The following is an 8,773-nucleotide window of genomic DNA, read 5'->3' on the forward strand; positions in this document are numbered from 1 at the left end:
GAAGGTGTTTGCAACACTTTACCACCACTCGCCCACCCCATCTTCCTTTGCTAAATAAATTAAAAGCAGAGATGGCTCCTGATGGAGATGGATGAGGCTGAGCTGGCGGCGATGGGGTTGCTCGCTGCCGCAGCCCCGAGCTTCTTGTGGCAGAAGTGACTTTTCCCAGGCGGTGGGAGGGAGCCCCCCCCCCCCATGCTCCCACTTGGCCTTCATTTTAAATAGCAGTGTTGTTATTTTTTTCATCTTCCCTTTTTTCCCCCCTCCCCTAAGGAACAGCTTGCTCTTTCGGTGATTTTTTTTTCCCCCCCCTCAGTAGCCTGTGGGTTGAAGCTTCCTCATGATCGCTTTTTTGTGTGCCTGTGTGTGTGTTTTGAATTGCGTTTTAAAATTGCCCAGCTGGAGACAAGTCTTGATTAGAGCTGGAACAATAGCTCCATTTTATTAATAATGGGAAGGATTTACAATCCTACGGCACCTTCCTTGGAAGGCTTTCACAATCATTTGCAAACAGGCACAAATTTAAGCTTTCACAGCCCTGCCTGTGAGGCAGGTAAGTATTTTTAATGGTGCCACCAAAAATCACGTCGAGCTTGGAGTCGGTGGCAAACCTCCATTTTTCGAGCGCTAGAAAAATGACAGAGCTGGTGGGTTTTAAGGCTGCAAAGGGGTGTGGGGAGGGGGGGAGAGGTTGGTAAGTGGGGCTGGCTGAAAGCTGTAACCTAAATCTGTTTAGTGCGTGCTGCAGACGCGGAGTGTTTTTCTGTGTCCTGGGACCTGGGCTGTTATTTCTCAGCCTGCTCCATGCAAATGACCCCTTTCTTCTTGCTCTTTTGCTGGAGCAAAGGCGTGGACGTGCCTGCTTGTCAGTAAACATCTGCTTATAGATCTCTATTTATTTATTTATTTATTTATTCATTACCTTTTTGTAGTCCCCGAGTGACCTCCTTTAGTGCTGGCTCCGCTGTGGTTTGACCACAGCTTTGCATTAAAGCCGGCTGCTAGCACTAATGTGTCTCCGTGCAAGCCAGATTGACCTTGCTTGGGGGACTGGGCCCACCTAGCTAATGCAGATGCTCTGCTTTGAATAAACCCCGCAATCTCTCCTTCCCCCCCCCCCCCAGCGCATCCCTTCTCTGTCCCAGGTAGTGCAGGGGAATGTTACAATATTATGGGTGAAAGCTGTCTTTTTTTTTTTTCCCCTTCYTCCCAGGGAAGTACAAGATGGTCCGTGCAACTCCCACTCCGCAGCAGATACCTTCTTCGTAAGTATTGTAGAAGTGCAGTGATCTTGGAGACATCTGGGCAGTTGGCTCGGGTCTTGCTGAGGCATATAAGGCACAGTGGTCTGGTTGTGTAAGTGTATGTTGTACACGGGCCACAGAAACCCACAATGTTTCTGCGGTTACTTCTGTCTGGATAACATGAGTAGGTCCCAGGGCTTCCCCTTCCCACCACTTACTATTTCACAAAAGAACAGACTGGTGCTTCTGGAAAAAGCTCTGCTTTGTGGCCTTTAAAAAAAATAAATAAATAATAAAAACGGCTGTGGATTAGTCATTTTTAAAGGAAGCTGTGTTTGCCAGTCCCATCTGTATAGTGCATGTGAGATATTAACTATTAGCTTTATTTGTGAAGCCTGGTAATGTGTTCTGGTCACTGCTCTTTGGAGTGCTGCCACCAAAGCTCCATCTGAGCTGCTGCGCCCAAACTGCTGGCCTGAGTATAATACTGTGCAGGTGGAAAAAACACCAGTCCAGCTTTTCATACTCTTCCGTGCTTTTTCTTTTTTCAGTGCTGGTATCTCTGCATTGCCAGGTGTGGAAACGTAGAGACGGTAACAGCAATAAGCAAGGACAGACGAGCTGCTTTTTAGGGTCAGTTCCAACCTGAGAGAAGAAGTCCAGGTGCCTTTTTTTTTTTCTCTCGCCTATGGTAGCTTTTACTCCAAGCCTGACTGACTGTTTCTTGTGAGAAGGCTGAGTTTGACCCTGTTGGATGCTAAAAACGATACTGTTTTTAATCCTTCAGGCCGCGTTCCCTTCCCTGTGGTCAGGTAATGGAGCCGTACAATTAAAACGGTATAGCAAAAGACAGCTCAAAAAACCTTCCAGAGTTGTGTGCTCTTGAACTGCTGCATAGGCAGAAAACATACAATGCAGTTGTCAGCATTGTGCTGATGTGTGGCATATTTAAAAACACACATACACAGGGTGGGGAGAACGAGTGCCTCCAGGGACTAAAACTGTGAGGCCCCTTTCACTACAAGTGAACAGACCCACGTGCAATAGTATATTACTCCTAATTTCGTTGAGGCAAGTGCAACGGCCAAACATCAGAGGGAGCGTGGTGACATGCTAAATTGTGTTGGTGAAGATCAGGGTCCCACTGAGCTATTTTTCCTGTTAACTTGCTCCTGTGAGATGCTGTTGCTGTACTGCCTGATTCCTCCAGCCTGTGCTTTCTTGCCAGGAAATAGGAAAATGTTTCCTTATTGAGTGCAATTTCTTTTGTTGTATTGCAAACGGTAATAAAAAGCACCTGGTTCTGGCCTCTCCTAGGTCACACCTGACTGACTTTAGTGCCGAGTCTCAGCAATCACTAGTGTGTGGCAACGTCACAGGAGTGCAAGTGGCAGAGCGTTCTCATTAGCCTCTTCTTAATGACAATATTGGCATTGGCGCTGCATGAACACCTCTGGCTGACCAGCTGAGGGGCCCTGCCCCACTGAGCTGCAGCAACATCTTAAAAGAAATGCAGTGATTTTATTGCCAGTGAGGCAGTCTGCTTGCTGCAGTGATTTGTAGTATAGCTATGGCTTTATGCTTTTCTGGCAAAACTTAGCTAAGGGTAAGTATGAGGTGTCCAGGCCAGGTTTCATACAGTGCTTTCTGCGGTGGAGAGAACTGGGGAAAGTTGGTGTGTGGTGTAGGTGAAGCTTGCCAATAGCTCGGTGTGCCTAAGGTCTCATCTGTGCTTGAATTAAACTAGCGTGGACAGGGAAATTAATTTTAGTCTCTTGTTAGGGATGTATTTGTTTTGAGATAAACCTCATGCCCCTCAGGGGCCTTTGCTGGCATACAGGTACCGTGGGCCAGCAAACAGGATGTTTGGGATGTTTTCCAGGTTGGCACACTCTGTGGGACTCCGAATTATTTTTCTTTGGCAGTTTGGGGCAAATGAGCAAGAATTACCTTGTGATTGCTGAACTTTTACCACCTCGTGCTTTGGACTGAAGAGTTACTAGAACTACATCTATGAGGTTTCCAAGCTAAACAAAACCTGAATTTCTAGTGCCAAAAGGCAGGCCAGTGATAGAAACCTCTGCTTGTCCTCCAGAAGGGGGGAAACCACAGTCTTTCAAGTTTTCCTATTATCCTGAAGAGTTAAAAAGGCATAAAACTGCATCATGAAATCTGCCAAGCTAGCGGCCGGGTGAAATGAGAGCCAAAGCTAGCCAAGAAGCTGTTCTCCTGTGCTGTATTGCTGGAGAGGTTTTCAGGTGCATGGTTGGTCTCAGTGCACGAGTATTTTCATTTTGTGTCTTTCTCTTAAGTGAGAGAGTAATAATCACCCACCTGTGTATTCAAGCTGCTCCATTTAAAACACAGTCAAGTTGTTTCAGTATCAAAATGGCGTTTGGTGGGACAAAAGCGCTGACGGTGGCTGGCTCCGTATTTATTTTGTGCTGGGTGTGCCGATCGATCAGAAGGTGAGTGTGGGGAAGTGATGGATTTGGAGGGTGGGTTTCATGTTAAACCCTTGTGCTGCAACATCTCCAGGGTAACTTCCGCCATTCCTCCCAAGCATTGCGTGGGGGGCCTTTCTGTAGAGGTAAATTAAAAAATGGTGACTTACAGGACACACTGGTCTGTCTAGTCCTAGGTGATTTTTAGCCTTTGCAGTCATTGTGCTCAGATATCAAATCACATGTTGGCTGTGGGTTTTTTTTTCTTTTCTTTTTTTTTTTTGTTTGTTTTGTTTTTCCTTCTTCTTAAAGTGTTATGTTTTGCAGTCTGGAAGACTGAAATCCTCTCTGGCTGGCTGGTGAAATGCAATACTGGTTTTGGGGAAAAACCCGCACGAGGCGAGCAGTTACTGCTGTTCAGTACGTACAGAAGTTTGTGGGCAAGGGGAAGCAGGGCAGAAGCTGGCACTGTGATTTTCCTCATCTTTCCAACAGCAGGGAAGGAAATAGGTATTAATTCTAATATTTTTACTATACAGTAAGCAAGAGTAAGCTCGTTTGCAGTCCTGTGACTATATACAGTATTTTGCTTGGGTGGCTTAGCAATCATGCTGTACTCTGCTGTTGAAGAAATGTCTGTTTTTGTATAGCAAAGTATTTTGAAAACAGAAGCGTGCTTTTATATATATACAAATGGGTTCAGTGTAAACCAGATTCCAGGGGCTCCTTGACTGTGTTTACCGTGCTGCAGAAGCTAACTGATGCGAACCCGCTGGCCACAGCGGCTGTATTCTCTGGCAGCTCTGATCTTCAGTACTATATGATAAGAACGACATCGAGTTGGGCTGGGAACAGCATTTGAAGAGAAATCACTGAATACTGGGAATAACCATTTCTAGAACGTGAAGGGAGTCTTCTCAACGTGGGTTATCTCCTCTGGAAGATTTGGAGCACTTACCCTCAAAAGAGGAATGAACCAAAATCAGTAGCTTTATTAATACAAAACCTATACTTTGGGTTGCTTAGGATCCAGAACCAGGCTTCATGTTCAAAGCGTTACCAGTATATTAGCTGATATCCTCTATCGTGGCAACATGCAAGCCCAAATATCAAATTGCCTTCTTGGAAAAAATAGATTCCTTCTTGGAAAAAACTGGCCGTTGCATAAAATGTAATGGGTGAGCAATAAAATTAGTCCAGTAATTCAGGCTAGCTTAAAAATTAGATAAAAGCCTCGCTGGCAATTTGATATTCAGGTGCCATACTGTCATTTTAATAAATACAGTCAATGAGCAGGAAAGGCACGTAAATGAATTTTATATTGGCAAGATGGTGGATGGAGCTGGGAGGCTCGAACAAAGAAAAGCTCTGAGCGTTTCTGGTGATGTTTGAGAGCTCTTGTCTGGGTAACATACTGTTTTTCTGTGAAAAGCGGAGAAGGCTGGATGCTTACTGGACACTGGTGGGGATAATTATCGCATGCTACTAATGTGACTGCTCTACTGTCTAATCCGTTTGAGTCTCTGGTGCTTGGCCGATGTCTGTGGCTATGGGGAAAGGCGTAGCGCCTCCTTTCCCGGTCTCCAGCTGCATTGCTGTGAGCTCAAAATGCAGAGCAATTGCTAAGCCAGAACCAAGTGTAGGAAGTTTCAGTCTTGGCAAATATAGCTCTGGTTGCTGTCCTTGTTCAGTATCTAATCTTTTATTTTTTAAATGTTTGGCAAGCAGTCTCTGCGACACGTGGCAGTGAGCTCCCCACCACTTGGGTAACTTGGGTTTACTTGGGTTTACACTGCGTAAAAAAAAAATGTACGAACTTGCCTTTTCAAGTGTTGTCTGCTCGCTCTGTAACGTGCCCTCCTATTTATTCGTGTTTCCTCCTAGATGGGAGGCTGTCTCCGGCTGTTCCCTTTGCTATTTGTGTGGACCCCAAGGATGTTTTCCCGATTCTCCTGCCCTTTTTTCTCCAAACTGGAGAGCTGCTAACTTTATTAGCTCCTTATATGGCAGCACCACTTTCTCACGCCTTTAATGGCTTGCTTTTGATCTTTCCTGTTCTTGCTTTGCTTTTCTTGATGTGAACGCAGTGTTCAAGCTGAGATGGGTTTATCACCTGCTCCCCCATTAATATAGGGCCTGGTATTTTAATCCTTTCCAAGTGCTGATAAGAAACGTGCAGTGCAGTTGTTTTAACTGAGTGGTCAGCCAAGATGCCCCAAGATAGCTGGGTTCTCGGCTACACCCAGCCTGCGTATGAGCAATTTAAATTGTGCCTTGCGGTGTGCCGGATGGTGCCCTTGTGTGTCCTGAAGGGCAGGAGGCAGCAGGTGACGTAGAGCAGGTGAGGTCTCCTGTTCCTCAGCTATTTGCCCCTCTGGGGAGGGCAGCAAGCGGGAATTTGTGTCTCGACCCTTGAAGCTTGCCGCTGGGCAGGACGGTGGCTGATGTGGGTGGCCTGAATGCGTGGTCCCTCATGTGGTGCCGAGAACGACGTTTGCCACCGCCATGCAGGACCGGTCCTTTCCTGAAACCCCTTTGGCCTGCTGAGATGAAGGTTGTGCTCTCTCCAGTCTCTAGTGTGGGTCTGTGTTCTTTAAAATCTTCATATGAGTTGGAGGGATCCAGTTACAATGGCATTGCCTGAGCGCGGTCGCATGCCGCAACTGGGAGCGGTTTCCCCCCAAAGCGCGTTAAAAGCATTAGGATGGTCCAGAGCTTCGTTTTGCGTCACGGCCTGGGGTTTGTGCGCTCCTTTTCCAGCTGGCATTTGTGTAAACGGAGCCTTTTAAGCAGTAATTTCAATCATTTCTTTTGTCAACGGAGTCAATGGCTTTGTTTGCAACAGCTTCCAATCTGCGGACATCCCTCCCGGCCAGCCGGCTTGCAAGATTATTGTGGGACAGCAGTGCCCCGTCTGAGGTTTCTTTGGAGGACCCGGGAGTCTGTGTGGTTTTCTCCTGTCCCTTGGAGGTGCTTCCCTAGCAGGGAGGGAAGGGAAGAATAGTTAGAAACGCTGTTGCAGCAAGCACGCTCGACTGAAGAGGGGAAAATTCTTCATCGCCTTCAGAAAAGCCCTTTGAGGCATGGTTTGGGTGAAGGGGGGGCGGGAGGGGGGGCTTCCTCTCTCTGAAATGGATGCCTGTAGAGTTCTTTAAAGGTATAGACAAATAGTTATTGCTCTTTGGGCTTTTGACCAGTTAAAACAGAAAACTAAGCCTATTTCCATGGAAAAGAAACGTGTGGTGGAAGTGTTGGTGGAGCACATTGGCAATGCGTTTTCTTGTGTGCATGTGGCTTAATCACATGCTTTAAATAATAGATGCATGCAAGTTTTTTTTTTAATTTTTTTAATCAGCAGATCTCAAATAATTTGGCAGTGCAGCTTAATGCCAGTCATCACTGGGGAAACTGAGGCACGGGGCTGTAAAGGGATGAGTTTGCAGCCACCCATAGCAGGGGTTGGGGATAGGACCTGGGTCTGCCGAGGCTGGAGCTGATGTGCGTCAGAGATCCGATTAAATCAAGAGATTTGCACGTGTGTTAAGTGATCTATAGCCTGATTATTTTGACTAGTTGCTGAGATGGACTCATTGCCAAAAGGCTAAAACTGCCCTGGGCAGGGTCCTGCTAGACCGGGTGGCGTGAGCATGTCGACCCACCGGCTATTAATGAGCCTGGGTTGAAGGCAAAGGCGGTGTAGTGGAGCTCTGCTTGTCCCAATAAGAACATGCTTTTAATCAATAGAAAAGCGCTGTCAGCAAGCAGGAGGCTTTGGCCAAGGAAAATACTGAAATATTAGTCTTCTCTTTGTGGTGAAAGCAGCTAACTGGCTTATGCGGCTTCAAAAATGTACTAGTGGCTCTGGATGCATGTTCCGTTTTATCCTAACCTCAAACTGTTTGCTTACCGCTGTTCCAGATGTCACAGTGGTAATAAGCTGGGCATTTTCTTTTTCAGACATATAAACAGGTATTTTTATCTGTGTAGAGTCACTTTTTTTTTTTCCTTTACGTGGAGAAATGGAAACTTCCAAGCAGAAGACGGCTGGATTTCACTGCCATTAAATCTTGCCTTTCAAGCAGGGCTGGGACAGTGGCCTGGTGAGCAGCGTTAAGTACCTAAATTCCCTGGAAGCATCATTTCATATCCCAGCCCGGCCAGTTGAGCACTTTGCCCTTCTAAGGGAGATGCTGTGCTGGGAGGTGGCGGGGAGCGTTGCTCGCTCCGTTTGGCTCACTGAGGCAGACGCCTTCGGTGGGGGGGGAGTCAATCCTGACTGATTGGTGTCGACAGGAGGGGCCTGATCCTGTCAGCGCTCAAACACGCGAATTATTTAACTTCTGCAAGCATTTCTTATGCCCAGAGTAATAATTCCCAATAAGCGCTTAGTGGCAAGCGGCACTGTGTGCCTCCTAAAAGGCTCTACAACCATCCGTTTTGGGGGGGAGACGGGGATGACTTGCAACTCTGAAACTCTTGGGGGGGGTTGTTTTGTGTTGTTCTCAGGGCGACGTGGATTCGCTGTTTTGGTTGGTGGAAGTTACTTGCCAGCAAGGATCTCGTGGCGGTTTGCATAAGAGTGAGTGTGATTCAGTGACCTCCCTCCCTGCCGCTGTAGTGCTTGGCTGGCAGCCAGCACTGCCAACCCCAGTTGAGGTTGCATATAGCTCTGAACTTTGGAGCCATTAAAGATAAACGGAGCTATAGGCTTGTAAAAGCCCATGCAACACAGGGCCCTTGTCTGCCTCAACCTAAATTAATTTTTTACTCGCTCTCGCTGATTGCATTGAGGCATCAATCTGGTTTGCTTTCGCCTCCCTAAAAAGACGGCTTGCCTTTCGGAGTGTGGGGGAGATCTGGAAAGCCCCGACCCCTCGGCTGTGTTTGGGGCAACTGTGGGGGTGCCTACGGGTCTGGGCAGCTGCAAGGCCGCGCATTTCATGGCAAACAAAGGTGCTGCACTGGGCAGCATCTCGCAGGCACCCCTCCGGGTGGGAGAGGGGGGCCCAGGCGCGCCAGGAGCTTCCGGGCTGGGTGCAAATGGGGGGCGCGTGGTGCAAATGGGGGCTGTTCACCCCAGCAAGC

The 8,773-nt window shown here is 47.4% G+C and overlaps 1 long non-coding RNA gene across 1 annotated transcript; it reads left to right on the top strand.

Moving 5' to 3' along the window:
• The first annotated feature begins 1,835 nt into the window (after positions 1-1,835).
• On the top strand, positions 1,836-4,556 carry LOC112977486. Its single transcript, XR_003257516.1, has 3 exons — positions 1,836-1,907; positions 4,016-4,198; positions 4,471-4,556. It is a non-coding gene; the product is annotated as an uncharacterized LOC112977486 (long non-coding RNA).
• Positions 4,557-8,773: the final 4,217 nt, after the last annotated feature.

Source organism: Apteryx rowi, unplaced genomic scaffold (assembly GCF_003343035.1).
Source record: "Apteryx rowi isolate R43461 unplaced genomic scaffold, aptRow1 scaffold_835, whole genome shotgun sequence".
Classification (NCBI taxonomy): Eukaryota; Metazoa; Chordata; class Aves; order Apterygiformes; family Apterygidae; genus Apteryx; species Apteryx rowi.